General features: G+C 34.1%; 1 protein-coding gene across 2 annotated transcripts in view; it reads right to left on the bottom strand.

The window, feature by feature from the left end:
• The window catches only part of LOC111514388 (very long chain fatty acid elongase AAEL008004), a 201237-nt gene extending 193288 nt beyond the window's left edge, over nt 1-7949 (bottom strand). The window contains exon 1 of one of the 2 annotated variants that reach the window (XM_074172314.1): nt 7785-7949. The gene's annotated coding sequence lies outside the window, so the exon portion shown is untranslated. The remainder of the gene's footprint in view (nt 1-7784) is intronic. The other variant, XM_074172312.1, reaches the window with a different exon arrangement.
• Between the last annotated feature and the right edge of the window lie 4562 nt (nt 7950-12511).

Here is a 12511-nt window from a genome sequence, read left to right as displayed (position 1 = left end):
TTTTTTAATGGAGCTGTGAGTAGGCATAATTGCCGTTACTGGGAAGACAGTAACCCACACTTATTCCGAGAGGTCCATACCCAGTACCCTCAAAAAAATCAATGTCTGGTGTGGCATATTAGGTAATCATATCGTAGGGCCACTTTTTATTCCTGGGAATTTAACTGGTGAGGTCTACCTGAACATGCTTGAAGATACAATTGATCCTCTCATAACAGAAATAATTGAAAATGACCAAAATCATAATGATGATCGGCTTCATTTCCAGCAAGATGGAGCACCTCCTCACTATGTTGCTCCGGTAAGAGAGTTTTTAGATGACCGGTTTCCTGGACAGTGGATTGGAAGGAGAGGCCCCATCGAATGGCCTGCCAGGTCACCTGATTTATCGCCTTTAGACTTTTTCCTTTGGGGACACGTGAAAAATAAATGTTTTGCTACGCAGCCCGAGTCCGTAGAAGATCTTCGCCAACGAATTACAGCAGAGTGCAGAAGTTTAACACCTGATATGCTACAGAATGTTGAGAATAGATTTGAACAAAATCTGTGTTATTGTATGGAAGCAAATGGGTCACATTTTCAGAATCCTGAAGTAGGATTCTACTAAGTCAATTACACATTTCAAAGTACTGGGTTATAGTTGTTTTTCTTCATAATACCTACATGTTTGAGTGAAATACAACAAAGTAGGTATCATTGGAAAGATAATTTTGTGCCCTTTCAAATGATATATCACTCGACCCCATTTAAAATTTTAGGGTTGTTACTCACCCTCGCTAGGGGGGTTGAAGGCACAGGTAGAAAAATACATCTAAAATGTGTCCCCCTCAAAAGCAAAATTGACCTGTTCGAGCATTTTTGCGTTAAGTTACAAAAAAAGGAGAATAGCAAGGTGCATACTTTTCGTTGGACCACTCTGTATATTAAAGCATTTTTCCGCTTACCGAAAGAAATTTTAACCAGCCAAAATAGTCCACCCCAATGTTAGTGAAAGCTTTGGCTTCTTGTACCCATACTGAAGGTAAACTAGTCATCAATGGCTCTAAAATTTTAGGTTTGAACCTAAAACAACGATTACACTTATGAATACGACTTCTGATCAAATTTCTTCCGCCATAAATCCAATATTTTTGGCGTAATATGGCTTCTAATAAATAGGCACCCGTATGTAAATATATTTTATGATAATAATCCACCAGTCTTTCTGTAAAAACATATTTAGCCGGTTATATATAAGGATTTCTTTTAGAGAATTCCAAGTTAGAATTCCCAATTCGACCCCCGACCATAAGCAATCCATCTTGCACAAAAGGGTCTAACCTCATTATCAAAAATGCATTTTTTATTTTCATTCAATAGCATCAAATCAGACTTAAAATGTCTGTTTTGTACTAGTTTGACTAAAAGTGTTTCTGCCTTTTGTATTTCACTTGCTAAAATTAAACATTTTCTTCTTGCAAGTATTTTACAGAAACGTAGAGCAAAAACAGTAATCCGTAAAATTTTAGAAAAAGAGGAAATCCTCTCCATTATATTAAAAAAAGGATCGTAAATGTCCGCACTTTCAACAATTAAAGTTTCTAACTTTTCATTTTTTTGCGAAATCTCAACCCCATTTTCTGAAAAATCAGGCCATTCGTCCTCTGGACGACCAATCCATGAGGGTCCGGTGAGCCATATGGAGTGATCCATCAATTGAGAGGGAGTAAGACCACGCGATAGGCCTCCGCAGGATTCGTCAATATGGTGCCAAAGGGCATTTTTTACATTCTCTTTGATTTGTGAGATACGATTTCCAACAAAAGTGTCTTTTAAATATGATGTTCTCAACCAGCTAATTACGGTACAAGAATCCGAGAAAGCCAAAATTTTAGAAATCAATACACGATCCTGATATGTCTCCACCACTAGTTTTACTAATTTACACAACAAATGACTAGCAAGAAGTTCCAGCCGAGAAATAGTCATTGCCTTTGTTGGAGTAACTTTGGATTTTGCACACACCAGCTGAACACAAATACCATTTTTCCCGAAAGATGAAAGTGTTCTCAAATATACTACCTACCGCACCGTAACCTGTTGTACTTGCGTCTGCGAATGCTAAAATAATAATAGGTTGTTTACCGATCGCTCCTAGATGTCGGGGAACTTTGAAGTCTATAAGCTCACCCCATTGTGAACATACAATTTGTCATTTTTTTACAATACTCTCAGGGGGTTTTCATCCCAGCCGATCTTCAAGAGCCAAAACTCCTTAATCAAAGACTTCAAATATAAAATGAATGGAGCTAATAATCCCAGTGGATCAAAACATTTTGCCACCGCCAACAAAATAGCTCATTTTGTGCATTTTGACTCTGGTATTTTGACCTCAAAACTGAAAGTGTCTTTTTCTGGATCCAACTGAATGCCTAAAATTTTTGTGTCCGTTTTGAGAATAACCGTATCCGATGCTCTTTTCTCTAAAGGAATATTTTTTAATACCGAGGCTGAGTTTGATTGCTTCACCTTCCGAATCTATACTGTAACAATAATCATCCATATACAGATCACGTGAAATATAATTTGCCGCCATAGGAAATCTATCACCTTCCACTTTTGATAAGTGAGAAATTTGACTATTTTGACTAATTCAGTTCCCAATATACGGAACTTTTTTTTTCGCACCGAAGGAACGTATGGTTACGCAAATCTGTTTGGGCACGTCGATAGATATACTTCCGAAAAATAAATTCTGAAATTTTCATCGACAAACTATTTTTGATAAGTGAGAAATTTGACTTTTGTGAGTAATTTAGTTCCGAATAAAAGGAACTTTTTTTTTTCGCACCAAAGAAACGTATGGTACGCAAATCTGTTTGGGCACGTCGATAGATATACTTTTAACGAATATATTCTAAAATTTTCATCGACAAACTGTTTTTGATAAGTGAGAAATTTGACTTTTTTGAGTAATTCGGTCCCGAATATATGGCCCTTTTTTTTGCACCGAAGGAACGTATGGTACGCAAATCTGTTTGGGCACGTCGATAGATATACTTTCGAAGAATATGTACTGAAATTTCCATCAACAAACTATTTTTGATAAGTGAGAAATTTGACTTTTCTGAGTAATTCAGTTCCGAATATACGGAACTATTTTTTTTTTCGCACTGAAGGGACGTATGGTAAGCAAATTTGTTCGAGCACATCAATAGATATATTTTGAAAAATATATTCTGGAATTTTCATTAACAAACTATTTTTGATAAGTGAGAAATTTGACTATTTTGAGTAATTCAGTTTCCAATATATGGAACTTATTTTTTCGCACCGAAGGAACGTATGGTTACGCAAATCTGTTTGGGCACGTCGATAGATATACTTCCGAAAAATGAATTCTAAAATTTTCATCGACAAACTATTTTTGATAAGTGAGAAATTCGACTTTTATGAGTAATTTAGTTCCGAATAAAAGGAACTTTTTTTTCACACCAAAGGAACGTATGGTACGCAAATCTGTTCGGGCACGTCGATAGATATACTTTCATCGAATATATTCTGAAATTTTCATCAACAAACTATTTTTAATAAGTGAGAAATTTGACTTTTTTGAGTAATTCGGTCCCGAATATACGGAACTTTTTTTTTCGCACCGAAGGAACGTATGGTAGGCAAATCTGTTTGGGCACGTCGATAGATATACTTCCGAAAAATAAATTCTGAAATTTTCATCGACAAACTAATTTCGATAAGCGAGAAATTTGACTTTTCTGAGTAATTTGGTTCCGAATATACGGAACTATTTTTTTCGCACTGAAGGAACGTATGGTAAGCAAATTTGTTCGAGCACATCAATAGATATATTTTGAAGAATATATTCTGGAGTTTTCATTAACAAACTATTTTTGATAAGTGAGAAATTTGACTTTTCTGAGTAATTCGGTTCCGAATATACGGAACTTTTTTTTTTCGCACCGAAGGAACGTATGGTTACGCAAATATGTTTGGGCACGTCGATAGATATACTTCCGAAAAATAAATTCTGAAATTTTCATCGACAAACTATTTTCAATAAGTGAGAAATTTGACTTTTTTGAGTAATTCGGTCCCGAATATACGGAACTTTTTTTTTCGCACCGAAGGAACGTATGGTATGCAAATCTGTTTGGGCACGTCGATAGATATACTTCCGAAAAATAAATTCTGAAATTTCCATCAACAAACTGTTTTTGATAAGTGAGAAATTTGACTTTTTTGAGTAATTCGGTCCCGAATATATGGACCTTTTTTTTTGCACCGAAGGAACGTATGGTACGCAAATCTGTTTGGGCACATCAATAGATATATTTTGAAGGATATATTCTGGAATTTTCATTAACAAACTATTTTTGATAAGTGAGAAATTTGACTATTTTGAGTAATTCAGTTTCCAATATATGGAACTTATTTTTTGCACCGAAGAAACGTATGGTTACGCAAATCTGTTTGGGCACGTCGATAGATATACTTCCGAAAAATGAATTCTAAAATTTTCATCGACAAACTATTTTTGATAAGTGAGAAATTCGACTTTCATGAGTAATTTAGTTCTGAATAAAAGGAACTTTTTTTTTCGCACCAAAGGAACGTATGGTACGCAAATCTGTTCGGGCACGTCGATAGATATACTTTCATCGAATATATTCTGAAATTTTCATCGACAAACTATTTTTAATAAGTGAGAAATTTGACTTTTTTGAGTAATTCGGTCCCGAATATACGGAACTTATTTTTTCGCATCGAAGGAACGTATGGTAGGCAAATCTGTTTGGGCACGTCGATAGATATACTTCCGAAAAATAAATTCTGAAATTTTCATCGACAAACTAATTTCGATAAGCAAGAAATTTGACTTTTCTGAGTAATTTGGTTCCGAATATACGGAACTATTTTTTTTCGCACTAAAGGAACGTATGGTAAGCAAATTTGTTCGAGAACATCAATAGATATATTTTGAAGAATATATTCTGGAGTTTTCATTAACAAACTATTTTTGATAAGTGAGAAATTTGACTTTTCTGAGTAATTCGGTTCCGAATATACGGAACTATTTTTTTTCGCACCGAAGGAACGTATGGTACGCAAATCTATTTGAGCACGTTGATAGATATTCTTTCGAAAAATATATTCTAAAATTTTCATCAACAAACTATTTTTGATAAGTGAGAAATTTGACTATTTTGAGTAATTCAGTTCCCAATATACGGAACTTTTTTTTCGCACCGAAAGAACGTATGGTTACGCAAATCTGTTTAGGCACGTCGATGGATATACTTCCGAAAAATAAATTCTTAAATTTTCATCGACAAACTATTTTTGATAAGTGAGAAATTCGACTTTCATGAGTAATTTAGTTCTGAATAAAAGGAACTTTTTTTTTCGCACCAAAGGAACGTATGGTAGCAAATCTGTTCGGGCACGTCGATAGATATATTTTCAACAAATATATTCTGAAATTTTCATTGACAAATTATTTTTGATGAGTGAGAAATTTGACTTTTTTGAGTAATTCGGTCCCGAATATACGGAACTTTTTTTTCGCACCGAAGGAACGTATGGTACGCAAATCTGTTTGGGCACGTCGATAGATATACTTTCGAAGAATATATTCTGAAATTTTCATCAACAAACTATTTTTGATAAGTGAGTAATTTGACTTTTTTGAATAATTCAGTTTCGAAAATAGGGAACTATTTGTTTTCGCACCGAAGGAACGTATGGTACGCGAATCTGTTTGAGCACGTCGATAGGTATACTTTCGAAGAATATATTCTGAAATTTTCATAACAAACTATTTCTGATAAGTGAGTAATTTGACTTTTCTGAATAATTCAGTTTCGAATATTTTGAACAATTTTTTTTCGCACCGAAGGAACGTATGGTACGCAAATCTGTTTCAGCACGTCGTCGATAGATACTTTCGAAGAATATATTCTGAAATTCTCATCAACAAACTATTTTTGATAAGTGGGAAATTTTATATTTTGTGGATGAGTCTTTTCTGGGCATTCGGTATTGTTCAACGCAGGATATTTCAAATGACATACTTTTTACAAGTCATAAAAGTATCACCGAGAAACTAATTTTCCAATTTCCATACGCTACTTACCTGTTTCGATACAAACGAATTTTTCCTGAATAATATTATACTATTATTCCACATTTTTTTCGGTATTAATGCTTGTATAGGGATCGTTGGCAGATATAATGAATTTATGTAGAATGCTGACTCATTTATTCGACATGTTTCAATAATATATCGTGTTTTTAAAATGATAACATCAAAATACAGGTAAAATTCTTCATATTTGCAATCTGGCAACACTGTTTGCAAATCTCATTCTAAACCCTTTTCGATTGTCCCTCGTCATTAACTGTGAATGAAAAGTTGTGGGTAACTACACACTAATAATATCATATGGTGTCAGTCAAAATCAATGTTATTAATGACGCCATAGTGGTGTGAGGTGCAGAATTGACTGTAATCTCCTATTGAAGTAAGTTCAGAATACATTTTTTTTTTAATTATGATATTTATCGTTTCCTGAAATTAATATAAAACTGATAATGACTCAGGAACGGCTGACCCGATTGTTAAAGAACAAGAATGTGAATTTTGTTCAGAAAATATATTTTTAGCATTAATGGACACAATCTTCAATATTAAGAAGTTAAGTTGTCTTCAACCGTGAAGTTAATATTGAACCTGCGTTTTTGAAACGCAAATAAACGAAGCACCTAACGAAATACATTTTGCGGCAAACAGAGCATTTTTTTCATATCTGTACTAGGAAATATGAATGTCGATATAGAATCCTCGATTCTATCTGTTCGAATGTCATCTCAACAAAAAATGATTTCGTTCTTGGGAATTTTTCTTAATATGATTATAGATATTTTCCGGCACTAAAAGTTTTGGTTATGAAATTCAATGATATTACTATCACATCCTAAGAATCACACGTACAAAGATTAGACCTCGTTGATCCTCATCACGCACAAGTTGCGACTTCTGAGGGGTCGACAGCTGGTTAACGGAAAACAAATTTTTCAACAACCTCTCATCTCATTTCACAACTAAATATAATTTTAAAATATTCCTGTTATAAGTCATCAATAAGTATAGTTTTTAACTCGCGATAAATGGGCACTACTCGCTTGATTTCAGCTTGCGTCGACAAACTTCATTCTCCTAAATAATAATAACCACATTTCTCGCATGATGAATAGGTAATATAATTATTCAAACACTGTTCAGAAAAAAGTACTTATTACATACCTATATCTAAACTCCCACACAACATAATGAATTATAAAATAAACCTCAAATGAATATATTTTAGCTACAAACTATGAGAGCAAATATCAAAGTCACTCTTATCAACTTGGTATGTACCTACTTACTTATAACAAAATAGGTATGATTTTTGGATTGATTCATAAACAATTTGTTTAATAATTCAGTAGGGACTGTATTATTATTGTTTTTCATTATCTATCTTTTAAATTAACCGTGAATCAATTATACGCACAGGGTACCCATTGGCTAAATAAATACTATTTCACTTTCAACTTGAAACTTAGGTTATGTCACTTTGCTTCACTGAAATTCTGTTCATTCTCAGAACTAACATTATCATAAGAATAGTCGATAAAATTCACTTGACAAATCTGTTAAAATTTTTGTTCAACTTACTCAATTGTTTCAGAACATGTGACATAATTTGAGATTTCATTACACAACTATGCAATTTATCACTTACCGGCGCTATAGCAGCAACTTAAAATAGGAATCACAGAGTAGAATCAAATCCAAAATCCAAATAAAACTAAAACATTCACACAGAAACATTCAAAATATAAGCACAACATCAAAACATCGATACTTCTACATCTACATGTGTATACATAAAAACGAGAACCTAATAACAGTCACGTGACGGTCCCAGCATGGACGTTAAACAAAGTATAGACACAGCGGCTCTGAGAGTCGATGAATGAAATATAAAATTAAGGCTAGAGACAGACAATACCTACTTCCCGCGTTCGATTAGAGTACTTTCGGGAAATGCAAATTTATAATATGGGTTATAATCTTTTATGCCATGAAATGGAAGTGATTTCCTATTAACGACTGAGTCGTATATATTAATATTATCACCTTTCAGTAATTATTTGCAAAAGTAGGTAGGTAATGTCCATGCTAGTGGTGGTCACGAATTAAATAGCTATCGGTTGGTTGATAATCTTTTTGCAAATTGCACAATGGAGGATTACTCATTATTCTGCGGAAACAAATATCTCATATTTGTTTCCGCAGATCAGATAATTTGATCGAGGAATACATTGTGACCCATCGCAGCGAAAACTACCTACCATTTTTGTAACAAAAATTGCTGAAAAGAATTTTAGTATGGCAATATCAAGTATCACCTGTTTTAGGCCACAAAGGCAACACTAATGTTGACTTTTCATCACAATGAAGGTTTTCCAATCCCCCCTCCATACAGATTAAGTGAATGTAATTTTGGTTTCCACCTCAAATCAAAACCCACTCTAAAAATCCTTACCTCAAATCATATTTACTGAATTTATAGCTCCGTCTGTCCATCCCAAGGAAATTACAACTGGTGACTAATGTGACATTATGCCCTCTGAACATTATGGCATTATGACTAATGTCATAATGTTCAGAGGGTGCGATATCTGGTTAACGGAAAAACATATTCCAAAAATAATATATTTCTTAAACTTAATTCATGAAGCTAGAAATCAATATCGTTTTTCTTTGAATATATGGACCCTATATTTTATTGACGGCAACCTAATCAAAGTAAAATAAGTAGATCACATAGAAGAAATGTTGGATGATCTTCCTATACGGTATCGGCATACTAGTCCCTGGTTCCAACAAGACGTATGTGGCCCACACATGCTCGAGTTCTCCTGAAAAAATGATATTTTCAAACGAACAGACAAAGTTTTCCGAGTATAATCATAAAGATGTTTCGATTTAGTAATGCAAGCATTGATCATCCTGAATTAAAAAATGAAAACCTACAAACTAAACTTGTAATTTGCTTCGAAAGACACATTTCTGTTTTTGAGTGAAGCCATAGAGAAAGCCAAAACATCAAATGAGGTCAGAATGAAAACAATGCTTTCACTGAAACCAATAATTTCAATAAAATAATCTAAGTGGTAATGGATGTTAATAAACATACTCATATAGTTTCGAGTAGTACTCAACCAATGTCTCGACAATGTCAGATAATTAGTAGTCACTTTCCATACAAAATTTTCATATCGGAAGACATAGAAATCGTCGATAAATTTTCATATCGGAAGACATAGAAATCGTCGATAAAGTCGATAGACATTTTCCCGTCGTACTGGGATGGACTCTAACCGATTTCAAAATATTTAAATTTTTGGGTTTTCGAGGGATAGACTTTCATCTCACCAAAAGAAAGACTGGTTTTAGACCCGCGGTTCTATAACTATATAGTCTGGGCTTTGAGTTTAAATTCGTGATGAATGGACATACTTTTAGTAAAATCAAGTGGTTAGGCTATTTCGATCCGAAATATTTTCTAGATCATTGTGAAAAAAAGTAAATTAGTTCATAAAAAATTCTATAATTCCAAAATTCTTGAATAGTTTATTCAAGACACTAAAAAGAATTGTTCGGTTTTGTTGTTTATAGTTCGTGAGCTATAGATATTTTTAAATTTTGAAAAAAGGTCCTTGAAGAGGAGGAAATTCACTGAAAAAAAGTTCCGACTCTCGAAACTGTGTCTCCATTATTTATAATTTTATTTTAACGTTGGCCTCTAAGCGAGTACGTAACTTGAAAATGATATAATTGGCTATGGTGGTAGTACGCCCGACTCAAGATCGGAAAGCCGTGGGTTCGATTCCCGACTCGATCAGATATTTTTCTCGAGATAATTCATCTGGTTGAAGCTGGGATGATTCTGCAACCGTGTTAGGAATCACACGGTAAAAGGTAAACCTCGTTAGTTCTTAGCTCGTACAAGTTTCTTAACTTCTGAGAGTTATCGCTCGTATGGGGGTGACAGCTGATTAACGGAAAAACAGATTTTAAACAGACAGAACAGAATCTGAACACCATAGAGAACTGATTCCCGTTGGAATTTTTCATTAAATTTAATTTTTCAATAATCTAGACAATTGTTAATTAACAAAATTTTCTAAAACTTTATCGTTCAAAGTAAAATGAATATTTAAATAATTACCGTAAAATTTTTTCGCTTCGTGGAGCCCTACTTAGATACATACAAAAGAAGATTGCATGATGAAAGTTCTGAAAATTTTAATACTTTGTTTATAATAATTTTTAAAATAAACAAAAATAAAAAACACAATGATATTGTAAATTTTTCTTTCTTCAATTATCATTATTTTATCGTTTATATGTCAATAAAAGACATTCATGAACTGAAACAAATAATTTTTATCTCCATTTGTTTATAAATTTTTCACGTATAGTCAGTGGGCATACTTGAAGACTGGCTATAAATCAAATCATCTAAAAGAACAATTCGTTCAGGCCAGTCTCAACACCCTACACAGTAGGTTAATGGACTGACACCTATCAGAAAACAACTACTCCCCTGGCTAATACCACGGCAGTGTGTCGCCAACAGCATATGCAGGAATAACTTCAGTGAAGAATCCTGCACTGACACCTGTCGGATATAATCCAACGCCCTTCGTGGTATTAGCCAGGGGAGTAGTTGTTTTCTGATAGGTGTCAGTCCATTAACCTACTGTGTAGGGTGTTGAGACTGGCCTGAACGAATTGTTCTTTTAGATGATTTGATTTATAGCCAGTCTTCAAGTATGCCCACTGACTATACGTGAAAGATTTCTTTCCTTTTACGAGGAATTGGGCAAATTTGGATATGCAGTTGGTTACCTCGTTCACAGGCAGATGGAGCGACGACAAACCTGTTGTTTGTTGTAGTCTCCAGCTTAGTTCGAGGAATGATACTCTGACGGAATTCGATTTTCAATTATCGGAAATCATCGACTTTATGTTGATGATATACACTACCTTGCACTGACGAGTGGCCAAACAGCCCGAAACCGGTCTGCAAGTGTGTTCCAATAATTGAAAATCTATTGCGGCAGTTGTGTCGCCAACAGCATATGCAGGAATAACTTCAGTGAAGAATCCTGCACTGACACCTGTCGGATATAATCCAACGCCCTTCGTGGTATTAGCCAGGGGAGTAGTTGTTTTCTGATAGGTGTCAGTCCATTAACCTACTGTGTAGGGTGTTGAGACTGGCCTGAACGAATTGTTCTTTTAGATGATTTGATTTATAGCCAGTCTTCAAGTATGCCCACTGACTATACGTGAAAGATTTCTTTCCTTTTACGAGGAATTGGGCAAATTTGGATATGCAGTTGGTTACCTCGTTCACAGGCAGATGGAGCGACGACAAACCTGTTGTTTGTTGTAGTCTCCAGCTTAGTTCGAGGAATGATACTCTGACGGAATTCGATTTTCAATTATCGGAAATCATCGACTTTATGTTGATGATATACACTACCTTGCACTGACGAGTGGCCAAACAGCCCGAAACCGGTCTGCAAGTGTGTTCCAATAATTGAAAATCTATTGCGGCAGTTGTGTCGCCAACAGCATATGCAGGAATAACTTCAGTGAAGAATCCTGCACTGACACCTGTCGGATATAATCCAACGCCCTTCGTGGTATTAGCCAGGGGAGTAGTTGTTTTCTGATAGGTGTCAGTCCATTAACCTACTGTGTAGGGTGTTGAGACTGGCCTGAACGAATTGTTCTTTTAGATGATTTATAAATTTTTCATTAACTAATGGACTATTTCAATATTTGAAAAAAATTACAACTTTATAGAGAACTGTCAATTATAATTTTGATAATTTCAATAATAATATTTGATTATTAATAATGTATTTTTTTATATATCTACTGTTTAGATAATTAGTTGGGACATTTTTTTGTAAAATCATAATTAACAGTTCTCCATAAAATAACAAAAAGAAATTATTAACAATTTCATTGTTTATTAACTCAACAATTTGTTATTAACAAATTCTCAACTTAGCTTCATTTTTTTTAGGTTATAAAAATTACAAAAACAATCACGAGCATGAAAATACCGAAAAAAAAATGTTTACATTATTTATTCAATGTTGAAAATATACGTGCTGCAAAAGTTGCAGCAGCTGATCCAATTGTTGACTTTAATGCTTTAATGCTTTCAAATGTCATCTTGCATATATTCTTTAGTCATTGTTAATTTATTGTTTTAGGCATTTGTTTATAAAAATTAACGATTTCCTCGGGTTTTTTCAACTTTTCAGGCTTACAGCTCAGTGAATAATGCGAATTCGGATATTGAACTCCAGTGCAATTTTGACAAACTATAAATTATCTTACAGTTGCAGTTTATGAGCTATTGATGAATTTTACTAA

Source organism: Leptinotarsa decemlineata, unplaced genomic scaffold (genome assembly GCF_025532065.1).
Source record: "Leptinotarsa decemlineata unplaced genomic scaffold, Ldec_3_MD MMD2_tig00000090_RagTag_RagTag, whole genome shotgun sequence".
Lineage (NCBI taxonomy): Eukaryota > Metazoa > Arthropoda > Insecta > Coleoptera > Chrysomelidae > Leptinotarsa > Leptinotarsa decemlineata.
Note: the sequence above shows the minus strand (reverse complement) of the source record. Positions and strands in the feature narration are given on the sequence as shown.